Raw genomic sequence first — 23,029 nt, 5'->3', positions numbered from 1 at the left:
TCCAAGATAGCTCATTCTTGAAGTTCTTGTCTTCTTTAACTTCCATTGTCTGCTGGCAGAAGATCAAACTGGACACTTGCCAACTGGATTATTATCATCTGTTTTCTGGAAATATTTTCTATTTTCTATCTGATCCCTCAGTCAGCCAGTGCCGAACACAGCAGTTGCACCATCTTCAATTACAAAAGGTGCTTCTCATATCAGTGATCAAGCATGTATGTTCCATTCAAATTTGCTATTATTGAAGCAGTTGTATGTAAAATATATATATATATATATATAATTCCAATTTTAAAAGTAACACAAGTGTCTTCTTGAAATTTTAGAAAAATACACATGTATGAAATAAATTAAAAGTCTCTGTTACCATAATAATCAGTTTTAACATTTTTCTTTATTCTATGTGGGTGTATTTAATACATATTTAAATAAAAATTTCCCTAACCTCACTCCAACTATAAGAAAATTCAAAATGGTGATTAAACATAAGCCTAATTTTGTAAAAAATAAATATATATATGTATATATACTTTTTTAAAAAAGATTTTATTTGACAGAGAGTGAAATCACAGGTAGGCAGAGAGGCAAGCAGAGAGAGAGAGAGGGAGGCAGGCTTCCTTCTCAGCAGGGAGCCTGATGTGGGGCTCAATCCCAGGACCCTGAGATTGTGACCTGATCTGAAGACAGTGGCTTAACCCATTAGTGACATAATTGTTGACATAATTGTTAAGACAGTGGCTTAACCCAGATGCCCCATATATATATATATACTCTTGTGTTTGTTTTTGTTTTCATTTTTACTAAGTTTTTAATTTTTATTCCAGTCTAATTAACATATAATGTTATATTAGTTTCAGGTGTGTAATGTTTCGATACATTACTCAGAACTAAGAAGACTTCTTATCCCCCTCCTATGCAAGAGGTGATTCCATAGGCTATAGAAAGAAAAAAATATAAAATATGACAAATTTGAGCATTTTTAACATTCAATTTTGAATCCTTATATTGTTAAGTTTTAAGAAACTTTACCCAAATAATGTAATTAGAATACCTATGAATGGAGAAATGAACATAATCAACAGTAGTCCTGTGGCTCTTGGTTATTGTCCACTAGCCAGATCACACCCCTGTCTGTAAACATGAAACCAATCCAAATTTCATAGAGAAATAGTATAATACGAAGTTTGAGAGTAGAGGTGAAATGGTGAAAGTATAAGAAAAACATTTATAATAGTGAAAGTATGAGCTTTTATTTTTTTTTAATTTTTTTTAGGGTTGTATTTATTTATTTGAGAGAATGAGTGAGAGAGAGCATGAGAGAGGAGAAGGTCAGAGGGAGAAGCAGACTCCCCAAGGAGCTGGGAGCCCGATGCAGGACTTGATCCTGGAAGTCCAGGATCATGACCTGAGCCCAAGGCAGTTGCTCAACCAACTGAGCCATCCAGGCACCCCAAGCATGAGCTTTTAAAGCTGACCTGAAAATTTCAGTTCGTGCACTTTCTATGCCCTGAATTATCATGGCCAATTTGCTTCTTTGATCTCAGTTTCCCCACTGTAAAGTAAGAGTAATAATAGTACCTTACTCAATGGAGTTTTAGAAGTTTCATGAACTGTGTATGTTCTCAATAAATGTTGGCAATTATTATGCAAAATAAACAAATCAGGCAATTTTTCTATACCCTGCAATTCCAAATTACCTAGAAATTTTAAAGTGAGAAAAACAGAAACATAAAAATATAGAGCAAAGAAACAAAAAGCCTTCCATTAGCCATGGGAGAGCTTTATTCTCTCATGATAATAAAACATATTTTTCATTTAGAGTTTTTATATTTTGGGGGAGGGAGGCTGTTATGGTTCCATATAATATGACATCCTACATTATCTTTGATGTCAAGTTAGCAAATTAAATGTGTTGAGTATTATATGCCCAGAAATTATTTGTAAGTTTTAAAATGTATTTTTGTTTTCATATATTAATAGACAACTAGGAAAATTTAAATATATATTTGGATTTGAGTAAATTTTATGTCATTCAGAACACAGTATTTTTTATAAATGTTTTGTGATAGATATAGACTGAAAATAGTTTGCATAATATTCTTGCTTCTTTTTATTTTCAACATTAAAAATAACAGCAATCACCTTATCAATTTCCTTTCTGTAAATGAATGTCATCATTGTACTTATTTTCTGTTTTCTCAGTCTTAATGATTTCTACCTTAAAACTGTTTTGAAGTAAAAATAAATAACAGTTTCCTGTTAGCTCTTTAGAGGATCGCTTTGACTACTACACTTCTGAAAATATAATAACATTTATTTTGGCTCTGCTGAACAATTCAATTCAATGGATTCATGAATATAAATCAGTTATTTAGTGCTTGCTTAGCAGGTAGTAAATTCATATATATCTGTTTATACATTGGTTTGCAAACCTCAAGTCCATATCTTATTACATTTTTCAGATAATCCCATCTCTATTTACATAATGCGGTTCCAGTTTCAAAATTTAGACATTTATTTTGGTTGTACATGATCTAATCACATGCTTATGAAAGAGAGCTGTTCAATTGCTGCAGATTTGTTGTTTTCCTTTGCATAATACAAAATGCAATATTGGATTGACGATCATCGTCTGCATTATAGTTGTAGTCAGTGTCCTAAGTTTGTCCAGTCAACACTTGCTTTTATAACTCAACAAAATGTGGCAATATTAGTATTAATATTATAAATGGATGTGCAGATATTTTTACTAGGTATGGTGAATTTTCAACAGAATCAGTTATTAGTTCATTTATTTCTCTTAGTTGGGAACTTGCTTTCTCCTTTATATGTTTCTTTAGCTGACATCATAGTTTTACTATTTGTCTCTGGGCATCACATTTTAAAAAGCTTATCATTTATTTTCTAGTAGAAATACTGGCTAAATGAGTTGCTCTGTATTTCAAAAGGAAGCAAGTACAAAATAGCAGCCTACTACATTAGCAATGTTTCATTTTTTTTTTTAATCATTTATCAAAAGGATCTCTTTTCTTAATCTCCAAAGTTTGGGGGCCCATTAGTAAAAAAAAAATGATGTTTTACTTCTAGAGTATACTCCATCATATTTTTACCACATGAATCCCTTTGAAAAGAATAAAATATTATGTTTTCCTTAATTTTAGAGTCAAAATAAAATTAATAAACTGATTGAAAACAAATTCAGAAATTGAGACAAGCTATGGTTTGTTTTCACACCACATTTTTATTTGTCTAGATTTTTATGTTATTGAAAATGATTATGTTATTTTTACAAGTTAAATACTAAACATTGAGATTTCAAACTCTACTAAGTAGTAAGTAGTCTGCAGAAGACGAAACACAAGACAGTTTTACATGGCTCACCCTAACTCATAGAATAAAAGTAAGTGCCCTAAATAAGGTAGATATTCAGTGAATGTCTTTTAATTTAATAGGTTATGGCTCTATTTTGACTATAAACTATTAAGTAAAAAATGTGTCCCTAAAGATTGTGGTTGAAAGGAACACATTTATGCTGACATTTCAGGAGGTGAATTGTATAGAACTTTTTTTTTCTCTTCAAGATTTTATTTATTTGACAGAGAGAAACACAGCTTGAGAGGGGACACAAACAGGGGTGGTAGAAGAGGGAGAAGCAGGCTTCCCACCACTGTGGCGCTCCATGTGGGGCTCAATCCAGGACCCTGGGATAATGATCTGAGCCAAAGGCAGACGCTTAACGACTAAGCCACCCAGGCACCCTCAAACTTAGATTTTAATCTTCATACCCAAGTCATACTAAAGAAATAATTCAATGCCTTTAGTATTTCTTAGCCTTTTATAAATCTTTAGTAATTTTGAGAATTACACAATAAACTCATCATATTAGTCTCTAATTTCAATATTATTCTGACAAGTTTGAAAAAAAAACCTAAAAGATAACAACTATAAGATATTTATGTTCAAGTGACAGGGCATCCTCTTACAGAGATAAAGAAGACACCGACCCCTTAGTAGATAAGCAATATATGGGCTTAAAGAGGAAATAAAATTGGCCTGGGAATCAAAAGTTCTGGGTCTTAGGAATCTATGGTAATTTAGTAATGCATTTAAGAGTGGTAGATAGTGGGGCACCTGGGTGGCTCAGTGGGTTAAGCCTCTGCCTTCGGCTCAGGTCATGATCTCAGGGTCCTGGGATCGAGCCCCACATTGGGCTCCCCACTCAGTGGAGAGCCTGCTCCCCCGCCCCCAGCCTGCCTCTCTGCCTACTTGTGATCCCTCTCTCTGTCAAATAAATAAATATAAAAAAAAAAAGAGAGAGAGTCGTAGATAGTTGTAGATATTCTCAGCTGTGAAATGAAGAGATTAGATTACGGTTGCCTAAACTCATTCAGGGTGTCAGTGTCTGCAGAATACAAGATGGATAAGCTTGTGTTTGCAACTGGTTAACTCTATGAGGAGAGGGGGAATGATTGAATTGTTTACTTTTGTGTTTAGCAGAGTGCCTGACATATAAGTACTCAATAAATATGTTATGACTAAATAAATGAGCTGAATATGAGTTAGTAGTACATTGCTACTGCAAAAGAAAGCTTGATGGCACTAAACTGATATCAAACTACCTCTTACAATTTTTTTTAAAGATTTTTATTTATTTATTTAAAGATTTTGTTTATTCATTTGACAGACAGAGATCATAGGCAGGCAGAGAGAGAGAGGGGCGGAAACAGGCTCCCTGATGAGCAGAGAGCCCAATGTGGGGCTGGATCCCAGGACCCTGAGATCATGACCTGAGCTGAAGGCAGAGGCTTAAACCACTGAGCCACTCCAGCACCCCTATCAAACTACCTCTTAAGACATGATATTTCCACTCTGTGTTCTCCACTTACTAGAACATGTGTTTATTTGGTCTAATGTGCGCTAAAAGGATCTTGTGAAAGTAGAGTTGGAAAGGGATAATCAGAAAAATCCTAGTTTGTTTTCAAATCTCACTTCTCATTATTTGTTCTCTTGTTTATGGAAATTGAAATGGAGATGATGGACAGAATGTATATTCATTTATTATATAAAGATAAAATTTAGAACTGCACACACTTGGGTTTAAACATAGAAGTTATGTCACCATAGACCAAATAAAGTCAAAAAGCCATGGGCCAATTATTTATGCTTAGCAATAAAATCTTATCTCTAAAATGGAAATACAAAGCTACCTATTCCATAGATTTATTTTAATAGAGTTCTTCAATAAATGCTCATTTCTTCTAAAGTCATGCCTTAATTATTTTCTCAGAATGCATGAAGCTCTTGATGTAGAGGACAATTAGCAAACATAAATTAGTGTATTTGATTCTGGAAATTCAACTCAAAGAATATGAAGCAGGGGTGGCTGGGTGGTTCAATTGGGTAAGTGTCTACCTTCTGCTCAGATCATGATCTCAGGGTCCTGGGACTGAGCCCAGTTTTGGTCTTCCAGCCTAACAGGGAGCCTGCTTCTAACCCCCCTCCCTCTGCCTCTTCCCTCTACCAGTGCACTCTCTCACTCTCCCTTACTCTCTCAAATAAATAATTTTTTTAAATAAAAATAAAATGAAAGAAGAATATGGAGCATCAGATGTTTGGTTAAAGTTAACATGTATATATCAATTCTCTTCATTTATTTTTGTTTTAGATTATATTTATCAATATTATGATTTAGGGATCAGATTCAAATACATTTTCTGTCTCATCCCACAAGGTGGTCTATTCAACTAAACTAGATTTCTTATGGATTCCAAATTGCTCTCTCATTTCCCACCTCTCTTCTCTCATGCTTACTCTTTTATTCTGACAAGATTGCACCATATTTGCCAGACTTTAAGTTTGTATTTGTTATTTCAAATCAAAAGATCTAAAAGCACGTCTTTATTAAAGCCTTTCTTGACTTCACCAAGAGATTTCAGAATTCTAAATAAAATATTCATTTTGATTACAAATTTTATAATCACCTTTTTAGCAGTTGTTGTCTTCTAGTTACTTACCTTCATCTTTATTTCTCTCACTAAGCCAAGAACTTAATGAAGAATGAGCTTAGTGTTGTTTTACTTGCTATAACAATGGATCTATCAGCAAGGCTGATATGGGTACCCAAAAATATTTACTGAAGAACTTAAAAAAATGAGTAAATGAGACTTTATTAGCATTTGCTTTTGCTTTCTTTTATAGATAGCTGCATATAAAGCAAAGTTGGTATTGGTCACCAAATTTGAGAATCAAAACACTTTGATATGACAGGTTACACATACACAAAGTAAGAGGGATATTATGCACTAGGGTCCTTAGTCAATAATTGTTTTTAAGGGTTTGGTTTATTCATTGAGATGTCCTAATATTTGCTTATTAGCTTGTGTGAGTAAATATAGATATTTGCTTAACATAAAAGTCATCACTACTGTATACTAAGAAACATTTTACTGGTGAGACAATGTAGACATGGGGAACCATGAATCTTGGCTAAGATGGCAGATAAAACTGATCATTGATATAGCAGAGAAATTTACAAGGTAGTACTTTATGATCAAGGTATTACCACTCCTTATCTGCTGTATAGAATAGATGCATTCTAACCTGTATGTGTATACATCTATAAAGTAGAATATTACTTACTTAAGCAGAACAAATATATCTTAATGAAATACTTAAGAGTATGTTTCAGGTTAAGATTAACTTCATAAAATTTATTTGATTTTCACAAAAACTTATGGTTAAATAAACCCTAATTTAGATAATATGCTTTAGAATATTAGGATATGACACTCTGAAGATAAAATATTAATAACAGTTTTTTTTTAAATAAAGCAATTTATTTGTTTTATAGTGGCATATTCAGGGAGGGAGAGAGAAGGAGAGAGAGAGGTTCATTCTAGTTTTGTCTAATAATAATACTTCGTGTTGGGGAAGCTTGGCCTTAAAACTCAAGTTTATGGCCTATATCTTACAAGCCCAGTGTGGTATTTAATTTATTTTAAACAGTATTATAAACAATAATTGAAACATTAAAAAAATTAATGTGTGAAGATAAGCAAAATCTTATGAGAAAGCAGCTTATCTTACTTTATAAATATTGCTTCATTTTTTAATTTTTAATTTCTTTTTCAAAGATTTTATGTATTCATTTGAGAGAGAGAGAGAGAGAGAGAGAGAATGTAGGAGCATAAGCTGGGGGAGGGGTAGAAGAGTGGGAAGAAGCAGACTCCCCGCTGAGCAGGGAACCTGACTTGGGGCTCCGTCCCAGAACCTGAGCTGAAGGCAGAGGCTTAAATAACTAAGCCATATAGGCACCTATATATTGCTTTAAATCTCTTAATTTTGGATATTGTAACTAACAATGAGAACACACATCTTCAGTATCTTTTTGGTTAAATTATGATACAGCATAATTGAAACAGTTATATTGATCATGATTAGCTTTGAGCAGATGAATACTATGTATCTTGGCATCAGAACTCTATATTTGTTTTATTAATTAATAATAAGAAAATTAGTCCAGATGAGGTATGACAAGTTAAAATATTTTGTATTTATTCAAATAAGACAAAAAGCAGCATGGCATAGTTCATAGTATAGGAAAATTTAGAAAAAAATATTTCTACATTTTAGCATAAATCTCCCTGAGAACATGATTAAGCACTTGCGGGACCTTCAAGCAGTTTAGATATCCTCATCTCTGGGGAGGCTTTGTGAATCTAACCTTTTCAGAGAGAAGCATAGGCTCTTTGAAGACCTTCCTTGCCATTTTACTGGAACTAATTTCACCTATTATTTGTTGCAACCCCTAAAGATAAAAACCTGAGAAATTAATAAAAATGAACAAATCTGTAATGAAAATATTATTGCTATTACTTGTTCAGTGGAAGAAGAGAAGTGAAGAAAAAAAATGGAAAATGGCTTTTGAAAATTCTTTTAAGAAAGGTTTCAGTAATGAAGAACTCTACAAACCATTGATGCTTTGGGTAAAACTTCAGGCTGTAAATAGTCTTGATCATCACAGACAATGTGTCCTTGTCCAGGATCAAATTGAAGGATTGTTTTGCTAGAGGACTGAAAAATACTGCAGAGATATTTAAAAGCACAGCATTTTTGGCAGATGGAAGTGAATCATTTTCTTTTAGATTTGGGATTAAAACTTTTGTTTTTCCCTCTTACAAGGCCTTTATAAAATATGTATAGAATTTTAAGGGATTATTTTATATATATATTTATTATGTATGCCTAATTCTTAGATATTGGATTTTTTTTTTCTGTACTTCAACACATTTAGACCCCAAAATATACAATAAACTGCATGGAGCATGAAATGATTTTCTAATTTTAGAATGTTTGGAACATTCCATTGTTTGGTGCAATAAAAACCTTTTATTTCAGAAAAAGAGAATATTAATGCAATAATTGGTTGACATTCAACTATGTACTAACTAGTGTCATTCGTATCAGGAGTATATGAAAATCAATACACTTAGTATTTGGTTTATTTACAGCTACTTTTATCATGTCCCATATACTTCTTGTAGTTCTCTCGTCTCATCCTCTTCTTCTTCCTCAACAACTCCTTCTAAATACAGTTTACATAACAAAGGTAGAGTAATGTATAATAATACAGCTTAATACAGTTTATAAAATGAATACCCTTGTGTAACCAACACAAAAATCTAGACTTAAAATATTTCTACCATCCCCAAAATTTCATAGCCGCAAACTTAGTACAACAAACTTAGTACATAACCACAAACTTAGTACAACAGATTATATTTATTTATTTTAGAATTCCATAGGGATAAAGTTACGTAGTGTGTATAACTTTTTGAACTTTTCACTTACCAAAATGGCTTTGAGATTCACCAATGGCTTTAGTGTGCACCATTTCTATTACTGAGTAATATTTCTTTATGTGGATATACCCCAGTTTGTATTTCCGTCCAGTTGTTGCTGAACATTTGGATTGTTCCAGGTTTGCATCTTTTTAGAAAAGCTCCTAAGGACATGTGACTGGAAAGAACACAGTCAAATTGATATGAAGGGTGAATCATATTATATTTCCTATAGAAGTAGAGAAGTTTTCTGTTCACTCCTCATCCTCTTAAATACTTGGTATTATCACTCTTCAAATTTTAACCATTCTAATGCTGTGCCATAGTATCCCATTGTGGTTTTAATTTACTTCCCCTGATATTTACTATTTACTTTTCATGTGTTTATTTGCCATTCATGTATCTGATGCATACCATAGATCTCATGCAACTCCCCCATCTCATAGTCTACTTTTTTTTTTTGGACTATTTTTAGTTGGGTTATCTGTTTGCCTTATTTTTTACTTTTATTTTTATTTCACATTATTTTGATGATTTGATTATTAACACTCTCATATTTTTTTTACTTGTTTATATATCCACATTTTGTGAGGAGTGCTGAACTTGCATCTATGATGGTTCATTTGTTGACTTATCATTTTAGTTCTACTAGAATTTGCCTCAAGTGATTGGAAGCTCTGTTATAAGGTGAGGAAGTGAGAATTTTTACCTCTTTTTGAAGATTTGACCCTTAGTCATGAAATGCTCCTTGTTATGGGTTGAAATGAGTACTTCCAAGAAGATGTTTAAGTCCTAACTTGTATACCTCAGAATGTGACCTTATTTGGACATGGCATCTTTACAGAGATAACCACAATAAAAGGAGGTAATTAAGACAAGCCCTGCCCCAGTATGACTACAGTTCCTTGCAGAAAGAAGAAATTTGAACATAGAGACATATACAGAGAGAAGATGATATGGGAGCACCAGGTAAATGCCATTTGAACATGGCAGTTATGCTGTCACAGGTCCAAGAATGCCAGATTTGCCGGAGGACTACTAGAAATTTGGAGAGAGTCATGCAACAAATTCTTCCTCACGGCCCTCCAAACTAATAGATCCTTCTGACACCTTGATTTCAGACTTTTAGACTCTAAAGCTACGGAACAATAAATTTCTGCTGCTGAAGCCATTCTACTTCATTAGACAGTCAGGAAACTAATACACTTTCTGTATCTCTGTCAACATTCTTTCCCTGAATTCTATCATCTTATATTAAAGTAGTCAGTATGGTTTGTTTAAGATTATTTTTGCATAGTATATCATTTCCTATCTTTTAACTTTCAATCGGTCTATTTCTTTATATTTTTCTTATGGATAAGATATAAATGTTTTTCACTTATTTAAGTTCACTGTAATTCTCTGCCTTAGAGTGTTATTATTATTTACACTTAATCAAATTTTAATACAGTACAGTTAGACCTACCAATTGCTTTTTGTGTTCTACTTGTCATATCTGTTCCCCCACTTTTTCTTCTTTTTCTAATTTATTTTGGATAGTATTATTTTTCCTTTTATTTCACATTATTTTGATTATTTGATTATTAACACTCTCAATTTTGACTATGGTTAAGTACATACCCTTTTTTTTATCACACTCTACTCTCAAATAATATTACAACACTCTACATATGATAGAATAAGTGCATACTGATGTGCTTGATTCCTTTCATCTTCATATTTAAATATACTGACCAAACTTCATTTAACAAAAGTGTATTTGTGTATGTTGTACCCTCTGTCAGCACACTCCTCCCCTCCCCCGCACACATACGTTGTTAACTGATGGATAGAACATATGTTTACTGCAACTATTCCACAGACTGTTCTAGTTAGAGATGATGGATGAAGATATGGGTGTATTTATTGTTTTTACTGTTGTTTTCATTTCTTGGAATTATATAAAATGTCAAAAGAAAAGAGCACAAATAATAATGCTTTATTGAAGGAGATACCTAAACTCCCCTTCTTCCTATGGAATAGAACATGTTTTTAAAGACTATGGTGATATCTTTAATGTGCCAAAAGATTAAGAGCAATTTTAATTGATAGCTTCTAAATTAGATTCCCTGGAAATGATGTTCCAACTATATTCCAAAAATTTGTGTGTGTGACTGTGTGTGTGTGTGTGTGTAAACATACAAGGTAGCCTCTAAATTACATTTATTTCCCATAGGTAATCACATTCTGGAGTGTCCTTGTTTTTCCTTTAATTTCCATAAAGATTGTATAAGGAAGAATTTCTTCTTCTTAACCCATTGTTTCTTTTCTTTTCTTCTCTTTTCTTTTCTTAAGAGAGAGTGAGTGGAGGGCAGAGGGAGAGTATCCCAAGCAGGCTCCATGCTGAGCTCAGAGCCCAACATGGGGGTCTGTCTCAGAAGCCTAAGATGATGACCTCAGCTGAAAGCAAGAGTCAGATGCTTAATGGACTCAGCCACTGAGGTGCCCCTTAACCTACTGTTCCTTGTTGTTAGGTCTAGAATTAATGGAAGAGTTTGACAGAGATTCCAACTCATCTTCCTTTCCCTCCTCATTTATAATACAGTCCCCTCCAAAGTTTAGTAAGTTACATGGACACCAAAATTGAGATTATTCTTCACCAACCCCTAAATGGGGCCAAATGACTAATTTATGGCCAGTGGGATGGGAGAGGCTTTGAAATATGTAATTTCTCAATCATGTCCTTAATATTATTAGATGCCTGCTTCTTTTACTTTATTTGTGTTTTCCATGGGCTAGCATATAGCAATAGAGTGTCAAAACCCACTATGCAGAGAATTGTAACTTAGAAAAAAAATATAGAGCAGCTGTGGAGGATATTACAGGGCTAAATCCCTACCCTCCCTAAACTGCTTCTCTGCATCGAGTTCACTACATAAGAGATCAGTCTCACGACTGCAGTGTATAATTATGGTTATTTTTATCAATATGGCTTGGTCTGTTCTCCATTACAAACACTTATCCTGTATTTGATTTTTATTTGTAAAAAGCTGGAAATAAAATGCCAAACATTATAAACGTCAAACACAGAATGAACACATCTTTTATACAAACAAATCACTTACTTGTATTTCCACTTTGCTATTTTATTTTATTTTATGTTTTTAAAGATTTTATTTATTTATTTGACAGAGAGAGATCACAAGTAGGCAGAGAGGCAGGCAGAGAGAGAGGAAGGGAAGCAGGCACCCTGCAGAGCAGAGAGCCCAATGGGGGACTCAATCCCAGGACCCTGAGATCATGACCCGAGCTGAAGGCAGTGGCTTAACCCACTGAGCCACCCAGGTGCCCTGCTATTTTAGTATATATTTTGGGAAATCCTTCCTGCTCACTGCTAAGAACTATAGATAGAAGATATTATTATGCTTTAAAATTCCTTTTTATAGAAAAATCACCTATTTAATGATTATAATAAAATGTTTTATTCTTGAAAAACATTTTTTTACTAAGAAGTAGATAAAATATACTTTGTGGCATTTTTGTCATTTTATTTTTATACTTCTGACTACAATTATAAACCAAAACTGTCAGGATGAATTATGAACTGAACTTGGTTGTCATGAAACCTGTTTTTTAAGAGGACAAGTTTATAAAATTTTATTTCATCTGTGGCAGAGAATTTATAATTTACACATTTAAGAATCAAAACCCATATATTTTAACATGTTTTGAAGTACATTTAATTACAAATATAGATTGATGTTTTGTTTTTTCAAGAGATAAATTTGTAATCATATAAATACCTATCACTTTTCTTCCATACAGAAAGTAATGTGAATATTTTATAAAGAGATTTATAAAAAATAATATATTTTTAATGCAAGCATGTTGCATTTAACAGTATATCACATATTGGGAGGAATCTGAGATCTATAGGCAGTCCGATTGTATTGTTCTCCATTATTTTGTGGATTACTGAGAGCTTTTATTGTAACATGGTAGGATCATGATGTGCATTTAATTGTGAAATGAAGTAATTATTTTATTACCTCTTTTCTTTTAACTTTCCTTCTTGCCATGATCATATACCATACCTCTGAAGACAGCTACATCCACCAGAAGCTGTTCAACTAATTTAATGTTGGTTTTATCAGCCCCTAGCTAATGTATTTTCTCCTGAGGATTAATAAAGGCATGCTCATTCCTCAAAGGGTGATAAAGTCTGGATCTCTTCTAATTATTTATAGGTAATGGAGGACACAAACACAGCTTTAACAATCAATGTGAAAGTAGTTTCTAGTAAGAAAATGAGTATAAATGTCAAGAGTTCATCTGCCTACATTTCATACACAGTTGGCTTCTTTCACCCTTATTAATTCTTAACCATTTTAATTACATGTATTGACTAGAATTCTTAACCCTTAGGATCCTTAATTCCTACTAAATACTAAGAAGTAAGCAATTGTGAACTGGCAAATTGTAAAATCTTTTAAAAAGATTTTATTTATTTGAAAGAAAGAGAGAGAGAGAGCAAGTGAAGGGAGGAGCAGAGGGAAACGGACAAGCCGACTCCGTGGTGAGCAAAGAGCCTGATACAGGGTTCAGTCCCACAACCCCGAGATCAGGACCTGGGAAGAAATCAAGAGTTGGATGATTAACCAACTGAACCATCCAGGCACCCCAATTCACAGACTGTAGTTACAGGTTGTCTTGGCAAGAGTTTGTCCTTTTTTTTTTTTTTTTGTAGGTATTTATAGCTTCTGAGACCACTGTTCTTAGATATAAAATAAGCAGTTGTGCTGGAAGGTGGCATGTTCAATCCTTTAAGACTCAAGGATCCCATTTCTTTAGCTAAACTTTGGATCTTTTAGAGTCAAATTACTACCTAGGAAGAAATTGCCATTGGGGTGAAGATTGTATGGTGTTCACAGGGTACTATTTGCAAGGACATCTTCTTGATGTTGGTGGGTGATCGAGTGTTAATCTAACCCATACAATGACCAATTTATCCTAATGTGGGAGTCTTAGAGATAAATCACAAGCACTTTAACAGCTTTTAAGTGATCGATTCATACCCACCAATTTTGTGGTTTTGGCTCCTGAAATTCCCATGAACAACAAACCTATTATTTTATTTATTTATTTTTTTTTTTGCCTCATGTACACATTAATAGAAACCAACAGTAGCTAAGGAAACAGAACTGCGGACACCAGCAGTAGCCAAAGAGATGGTACTGCAGACTGACTGAAAGAATGTCTTAGGTGCATACAACCAGCAGTTCCCAAAGTAGCTGTATCATTTTGGATCCTTCTGATTCCAGTTTACTACAAGGAAAAACAAATTTACTGAGCTCAAAAGATCCCAAAGTGGTCATTAGTTTTTCAAACTGTCTTTTGTTAGATTGTGCCATCGAGACAAAAATAGACATGAGCCAGACTTCTGGAGGGAACAGCAGCCTCTTCAGTGTGGCTAGACTTCATGATTGCAGAATGCACCAGGTATAAACAAACTTGCATTCAAACTCAGTAAACTGTAAACACATAGAAGCACAACCCAGAATCCAAGAAAGCTTACCTCCAGCAAATCCTGATTCACCGCAGAGACTGTGAGCCTAAAGGGCTTGGTGGGTACCATTTCCCATGTCGGACGTCTGGAGGGAATTAACTGGGGTTGCTACTTTCAGTGCCACTTCAAGAAATGTCAGAAAACAAACTCTACATTCTGAATAAAACAAAGCAGAAAGATGAATTTATTGTAAGGCCTTCAATCAACAAGCTGGGAAACTCAAGGCTACCAAGCCACTCCCAGACTGAGGGACTTCTATGAGATAAATATGGAAGTAACTTGTTTTGTTCGTTTGTTTGTTTTTGTAAGAGACATAAATTCCTCCAAGATCAGGTTAAATTTCCTTTATGCACCTGCATTGACCATCTCCATTTGGTCTTTTTCATAAGTGACTCCATCTTGGGTTGGAGGTCTAACATAAAAAGTCTGCCTTAGCAAAATCAAATGCAAATCCCATAATTTACATAAACTGCAAGTAATTACAAATATCTCCTAGGAAAATGCATGTTATTTGCATTCTTTATTAGTAAAGGGAAAATAATCAGAACATCTTGTAATTTGGTATTTGAAAATATCTTGAAAAACTATTTTTCACCAAAATGCAAATGTGGCATAACTGTAAGCCTTTCTATTGAAGACATATTTTGGGCCTCAATTATTCTTTCATATTACGATCTAATTACTTGATACTTGTTCCCCATATATAAGGATGTCCAAGATGGCAGAGTATTTTGCATGAAAAATTGATGCGTCAAAAAACAGAAAACAATAGGCATTTTTGTGTATTAAAAATGTCATTTTCATTTTTTCAAGAATACCTATTCTTGGTATATGCCCCCTCACCTCAATAAAATGTCAGAATTCATCAAATAGTGGCTTTTCCTGAATAAGCATTTATAAAAGAAAATCTCTTCCAGTTCTGCCCTTCATTTCTCTTGTGCCAAATTCCAAGTTCTGGCATCATTTTTAATTCCTTATATTGTGAGTACCAGAATTCCCACATCATAACAAAAAATTTTCTGTATCTGAAACAATTCACTGAATGTTCCCCATAATTTTATGACTTAATAAAAACGGGTCTCACCTATAAGGTGGTAATGTCCTCTTCAGTTCTCTTAGATGTAAAATGTTAATTCTTACTGAACCTCTGGTTTTGTTGTTGTTGTTTTCTTGTTTATTTATTTGTTTATCAGAGAGAGAGAAACAGAGTGAGTGCACAAGCAGGGGGAGCAGCAGGTAAAGGGAGAAGCAGGCTCCCTGGAGCCAGATATGGAACTGGATCCCAGGACTCTGGGATCTTGACCTGAGCCGAAGCAGATGCTTCATTAACTGAACCACCCAGGCATCCCTGAACCTCTGATTCTTCTGGAAACTCATCAGTTCTACCTCCAGACAATAACTATCTCACTATTTAAAAAATTACTCTTCTTTTTGGTTCTCTGTTTTCTTCTTATATTCTCTATCCCTCCGCATTGCTAAATTCTGAAAACTGACAAAACAACCTTCCATTCATTGATTTTTGTCTGTTAATTCAGTAACTCCTCTCTCACTCTGTGATATGGTTCTTCCTTCATCCTGGGCAAATTCAACATCCATGGCTGACCAATCATATAATAGCCTCTAATCTGTGACCTACAGTCAGAGATCCTGGGATCAGATTGAAAGATCATATTCTCCCTCTTTATTGGTTAACATTCCCATGGTTGACCTCATCCTGGAATTTATCGTTGGCAAGTACTGTTTAACTTCTGGCACCTCTATGTCGGATGCCTCACTGTCTGAGGAGAATCTCCTGTCCTTATTGCTTCCATATTCAACCACCCCATGATAAGTTAGCAAGTTAATCCATGTTTTCCTGTCCATTAGGCCCCTTTGATCTCATTCAGTTAAGAATTAATGGTTTACCTGAATGTATCCTTTGATGATCTACTAAATTTCCTTTGCCCTTTATCCTTTTTATTATACCTACAAGGCAAAAGCCTCAATTCTGGATCAATATACCTGGTTTTTCCTATCCTGTTTTGAACTTTTTCTACTCTTAACCAATCTGGCATTCTTATTCTTTCTCCAGTCTCAGATGATGGTCTCCTTACCTAGTTAAAATTAAAGAAAATAAAGTCGGGGAGAAGGCATTAGAAAAGAACCCCTTTAGCTTTCTCCCACCAGGTTATGACAAGCTACAAATGAATCACATTGATCTTTTCTTCTCTCTGAGGTGAATTCCAGTGGGTAAAATGACAACATTTCCTGAATTTCTTCATCATCTTTGGCTAATGCCCTTTACTCCCCCCACCCCCCGGCTTCTCTACCCAGCCATTATTTGTTGGAGTTCTTCAGTAATCTCTTCTGTGTATATTCCCTTCACAATGTATACATCATCTGTACGTGACTACGTCAACTCTTGTGACCCCAGGTGTCTCAGTTTTGATCCCCTATCTCATTCTCAGACTTACATGTCTGGCTTGCCACTGGGTGTCTCAACTTGAATGGCTATGAGGCATTTCATGGTTGACAGACTCAAAGACAATATTAAATTAAATTAAATATTAAATTAGCAAATTTGCTTATTTCTTGGTCTTCCTGACCACTAAACATGCTTATGGGGAAAAAAAAAAAAAAAAGACAGCACCCTTTTCAAAATCGAATCTCTTTGTAAATCGAAGTAGTCAGGTTCCAAATTTGGTCAGTTCTACTCCTCATAGATCCCTTTTGCATCTCTCATTCTATCTCCAGTGTCACTACTGCAATCCATGTAAGAACCATCCCACCCCTGGACTACTGAAGGTAAGTTACTTTCTGGTCTCTCAATTATTCACCAATGCCAACTATTTCCCATTGAAACAGGATATCATTTTGAAATTCAAAGTGCATTACTCAATTCACTTAAATGTGTTTGCTTCGTGTTTTCCTTAAGGTAGTGTTCAGAATCTTTGCTATGACCCGTGATACCCTGTATGGTTTTTTTGTTTTTTTTTTTTTTAAAGATTTATTTATTTGACAGAGAGAGAGATCACAAGTTAGGCAGAGAGGCAGGCAGAGAGAGAGGAGGAAGCAGGCTCCCTGCTGAGCAGAGAGCCCGATGTGGGACTCGATCCCAGGACTCTGAGATCATGACCTGAGCCAAAGGCCTCGGCTTAACCCACTGAGCCACCCAGGCGCCCCCCCTGTATGGTTTTGTACATTTGTTTATGCCTGGTATCAACAAGAGCTGTAATCCTTCAAGCTTGTGTTGCTCCAGCCATGTGAAACTACATTTATTTTTTGAAGATTATGTTCTGTCCTGCTTAGAGCCTTCACAATGCTAGCACTGCTCTCCTTCCCCTCACCTCCAATTTGCCACTTAATTTCTATGTGTCTTTTCTGGCTCCTCTAGAATGCTGCTACTCTATAATAGGCTCGTTCTATCACTTGGCACTCCACAGCTCTCTGTATTTCCATTTATTTTGTTGATCATGCTTATGTTACTGGTTTTTCTTCCAGGTGATGAATATCTTGTTGGAATGGAATGCATTTGTCTTATTCATTTCATTACCTGACATTTCTTAAAATAAGTTGTTGTGGAAATGGTGCATTGCTTGGAATAATTCTAATGGTGATTTTTCTTTGTTTACTTGTGTTTTTCTTTTTCATGGTAAACTTGTGTGTATTTGTTTGTGTGTGGATGTGTGTGTAGTCTAATGTATGTATGTATTATTTTCCTTTTCCCCATATATTGGAGTCATAGCAAATGGTGGTCTAATTTAGCTCCCTGGCTATGGCCAAATATATCCTCTTGCTTCTAATCAGTTCCCCATTATTTACATTCATGGAGATAACTTTTAAAACACCCATCTGAACAATTTATTATTTAAAGTAAAATTCTTGGTAAGAAATTTATACTTACCTTTCTAGATTTGTGTTGACTTGAACATACCAGGTCCTAAATGGATTTTTGAGTAATTCAATAGTTGGAATTATGTATTTTGACTGGTTTGCTAAATTGTATTTCCCCAGGCCCTTTAAACCTACCTTATAATGCTAGTTATATATATACTGATATAAAAAAATGAAATGTTAAAGTAAATTATATGTGGCATGATGTATGCAATAGCAAAGTTTGCAATTTTTAATTCATCTGCAGATCATTCTGATGATATGTGTGTAGCCAGAAGAGTATATCTAACCTCATGTCAGGTAAAACAGCAATATTAAATAAGCTCCTCTGAAGCAAATGAACCACTTATTCCCCACCTGTTTGGTTAATTCTTCTTTATTTTATTTTTTTAATATTTTATTTATTTTTGAGAGAGAGATGGAGAGAGAGCATGAGTAGGTGGGGAGGGACAGAGGGAGAAATAGACTCTTCCCTGAGCAGAACCCCTGACATGGGGCTTGATCCCCGCACCTTGGGATCATGACCTGAGCCAAAGGCCGATGCTTAACTGACTGAGCCATCTCGGTGCCCTCGTTAAGTCACCTTTAAATAGAAGTGGCTAAAAATATGCTTTCCCCCAATATATTACAGATTATTTTAAGGATAATCTTTAGAACCATTTAACATATTATCTATTTTCTTATAAAAGGAATAAAAATGTGGATTCTTAAAGTACTGTTAATTCCTTAAACTTTAAAGTGTTATTTTAAATAGATTAAATGGCAAATCCAGGGTATGATTTTTAGGACAAATATATATAACTATATATAAAATTATATATAAACTTTACAAAACATTAAAATAATTTTTTTCTTTCCAAAAAGATTTGGAAATAGGGGAGGGAGAAAGATGAAGGGGAGGGGGAAGGGAAGGGGAGAGGAAGGGGGGGAGGAGCGGGGGTTGTTGCCTGTCACATAACAGGTGCTGAAAAAATGTTTAGCAAATTATCTGTCCCTGCCATTAATCCTTAAATAGGCTTAATGCTCAATAAACATTGGTTAAAATAATAAATGAGGGTAAGAACACTGGTAAAGCTTCTCTTAATAAACTTACAGTGCCTCTGGAAATACACAAGTTAAAAGTAAGTATGTATAGATTTAATTTTTCTGTTAAAATAAAGTGTCTTGGTTTTAAGTATACTAATTAGCCTATAAATATATATACTACAAAATTTAAGTCAGTTAAAACTATTTTTAAATTTAAAAACCTTGTATACATTTAAATAATTTATTCATATAACTTGTTAATTACATTGCTTTCAACAGTTTTTTGTGCAGTTCTTAAAATTTTGATATTTAAATTAATATTCAAACATTTATAGCTATCCAGCAATTCATTATTACTCTAAATTATTTAGTGTAATATCTAGAATATTATGTGTTTATATACCCTAATTTCAAAAACGTAATATATCATTATTTTTACAATCCTAAACAGTAGTTTCTTGAAGGTTGTAATTTAATTGTGTGTTCTTAATATATGAATTGTTAAAATGAAGCTTGGAAGTAAAAAAAAAAAAAAAAAATCCTGAAATGATCTAAAAATCATTAAATCGAATCAATGAATTTTAGAACTAAAACAGAATGTAGACGTAAGATGTTGTATCCATAGAAGTAAAGCTGAAATGGTTAGAATGACTCAGGAAAATGAGGATCCCAAACTACACAGTCTAGTTGAAATACTAAACTATATTTACCAACACGAAGAAAGAAAACTTGCAGGGTCAATTATACAGTTTAGATTAAGAAACGAACATCTACTAATGTAAGTAAAGGTTAAGAGGAAGCATTATACTTTAGTAACAAGAAGAATGCTATGTGCTACTTTGTTCAGGAGCAGCTTGTCAAGAAGGAGGAAGACGACAAAAACAAAAGTTATACTCAGTCTTGGATATCTTTTCACAATAACTCACAGGTAAGTAATATGCTTGTGGAATATTCTCAGCTATGGAGCCTTTAATACAAGGGGAATTTTTGATTGTCTTTATTGCTCAACTCATCTCTTTGGGTAAAAACATTGAACACACGCACACACAAACACTCAAAAGTAAATTTATTTTCCAGCCTATATAAGAAATCAAATCTCATTGTTCAGTGTATCAGAATATGTCTATAAATGAAGTTTGTAATAAAATTGATATACATTGAACATATTTATAATCTAGTGTACTAGTCAACTATTGATAATATTTTAGTTTTCATTTGTAATACAAATACTGTGTTAACAAGTATGGCTCACCTTTCAATTCTCAGATTAATCCATATTTCCTCAGTGGAGGCATTTCACTCAGCAAATATGACTGATCAGTTTTAATAAAAATTTAATATGCCTTCATCACTGTTTTTGCACTAACTTGTAGTTGCTTTTGGGGAAGGGTGAATGGGGGTGCTTATGTTTTTAATGGGTTGTAAAATTTAGTAGAAAGTGTATAATATACTAAGCTTTAAAATTATATGGACTGATTGAAAGAATAGATAGGAAGTGGAATAACAGAGTAACATTTACAGATGATAGGTATAAATGCCAAATGCTACAGAGAGTATTACAGGAAAGTTGTTAAATCAGTGAAAGATTATATGTGGGAAAGTTACAGAGAATAGGCTAATTTATCTACAGAAGACTATGGACTTTATTTGAATTACTCTTTTAATTTATCTTGTAAGATTATTTAATGCACCTTCTATCCCTTTATCCTCACCTACTTCCTGACTCCTTCTCTTCCCAATTCATGAGAAAGTATTAACACTAAATATATAAGAATCGCCTGAAACTTTGTACATTTCATTGGCACAGACGGATGCTCACAGGGTGTTACAATACAGTGATTTGACTTGAAAGTTCTCGTCTGTCCTTAAATCAGGATACAATCTCTAGAGATCTTGGGGACAAAGAGTTTAAATGGGCTTTTAGAAAGCTGCAGGGGTTGCGGGTGGAGGGGGGCATCATGCTTGCAGTAACACACACAGACTCAGAGTCACTTCTTTTGACCTTAGAAAAATCTTTGGTGGTTGCATAATGAAGTCTATTGTAACATGAACAACAGTTAAAAGGGCACTTATGATCCCAAATGACTTCTTTTGTGAAGGGGATTCCATTGTCTATTCTATATTAATTACCCTTTGATTTGCTTCCTACATGGATGTGCTTTTTATTCTGTAGAATTTCTATGCTTGATATGGAACATTTAAAAAATATCTGGGCTTCAGATATATTTGAATTAAAGTAAAACTGTTTAAAAAGGAGAAATTCATTATGTGATGAATGTTAATGAATAAAGACTATGGCTATTTTCTATTTAACCAGATATTTGATTGGTGTAGTTAAATGTAAGTCTTTGTTTCCCAGACTGCCCCCTATTGGATTTATACTAAATAAGATCTCATTTTATGTACCTAGTAATGGAACTGCCTCCAATCTATTAATATTACTTTGTTCTTAGGGAGTATCTTTGGGTTCCCTGGAAAATAGAACTTGAAACATGCTTTATTTATTGTACAAGATAATCTCAGGTCAGAAGAAAGGGGGGAAGGAAGTAAAGCAGAAAGAAAGTGATTGGTTTCCGAGCTGTTAATTAGCAAGGCAGGCTCGTTCTGAAGTTGTAATTGATAACCATCATCTAGTTTTTCTACCACTTAGCATAGTACCCTTTTCTTTAACCAGTAATTTGGCTGGTGTGGGCTGTTTGATGGTGGTGTTGTAAGGACCTATTTTATATTTTTACTTTAGCCATTGGCTTCCATTGAGGTTAAACAATAACTTTGTTGTTTAACCCTTAAACTGTCCCTGCTCCCTTTCCCCCAGGGGACTTAAAACACGTCCCAGAAACCAGTTCCAGGTGTGGAAGCCAAGAAAAACAAGGCTGTACCCATCTCGAGTCTAGCCCTGACATAAGTACAGCCATCTTGGCAAAACAAAAGCTGGCACCTTGCACTGTAAGAGTGGGTTCGCATAAGAATGGCCATTCTGAAGGCCGGGAAGCCATTTTACTGAGCGTCCCTAACTGGCTGACACTGTGTACATGACTTAAGAGGAACTAGCTAAAACTTGAAAAAACAACTTAATCATACCACCAGGTTGGTTAGGCGGTGGTGCCACAGGGACCAGATGTTAATGAAAAACAAATAGTTAACTTGCAGAGATCACAATCCTGCAAGACAGGAGTCTCCCTTGGTTTGCAAATGTCCTAGTGATTTACCCACCATAAAACTGAAGGAGGCTGAGGCAGAAGGAAATGTAAATAAAGTTAAATTTCTTCTAAACCTAAATCTCACTTAATCTCCAGGGTGACGCTGGGGTGGCAAAAAAACCAAAGTTAAACTGTCAAAGTGGGGTACAAGATATGTATGTAGCTATGAAAAAGTGCCTTGAAAATGCTATATAAACTCTTGGCTTTGAGTGTTCGGGATCCTTGTAGAAACCCGCTGCGCTGGGCAGATACTTGGACCCCAGCTAGCTGCAAATAAACCTTGCTGTGTGACTTGCATTATTGAGAGTGTTCTCTGTCTAATTGAGGGGTGGTCGACTCCGTACCTTAACAGTGTAACCCGGAACTTCAACCCTGAATGGTCCTGCTTTTGTTGGATTATGTGTAATGTAATTGGTCATTGGCGGTTATTACTGAGCATGACATACTAAGTCAGGTCCCAAGCTATCTACTGGGTTCCAGCCCTATCACCCTTGCCCTGTTTTGTGATTAAAACCCTAGACCCATATTGTAATTCAGGATGAATA

The 23,029-nt window shown here is 34.5% G+C and overlaps 1 long non-coding RNA gene across 1 annotated transcript in view; it reads left to right on the top strand.

Annotated features, from left to right (window-relative positions):
- The window catches only part of LOC132026284 (uncharacterized), a 183,501-nt gene extending 166,331 nt beyond the window's left edge, over window positions 1-17,170 (top strand). Inside the window, exon 3 of the long non-coding RNA XR_009406852.1 lies at window positions 17,119-17,170. This is a non-coding gene — a long non-coding RNA (uncharacterized LOC132026284). The remainder of the gene's footprint in view (window positions 1-17,118) is intronic.
- The last annotated feature ends 5,859 nt before the right edge of the window (window positions 17,171-23,029 follow it).

The sequence above is a fragment of the Mustela nigripes genome, chromosome 10 (genome assembly GCF_022355385.1).
Source record: "Mustela nigripes isolate SB6536 chromosome 10, MUSNIG.SB6536, whole genome shotgun sequence".
Lineage (NCBI taxonomy): Eukaryota > Metazoa > Chordata > Mammalia > Carnivora > Mustelidae > Mustela > Mustela nigripes.
The sequence above is the reverse complement of the archived record's forward strand: the minus strand, read 5'-3'. Positions and strand labels throughout refer to the sequence as shown.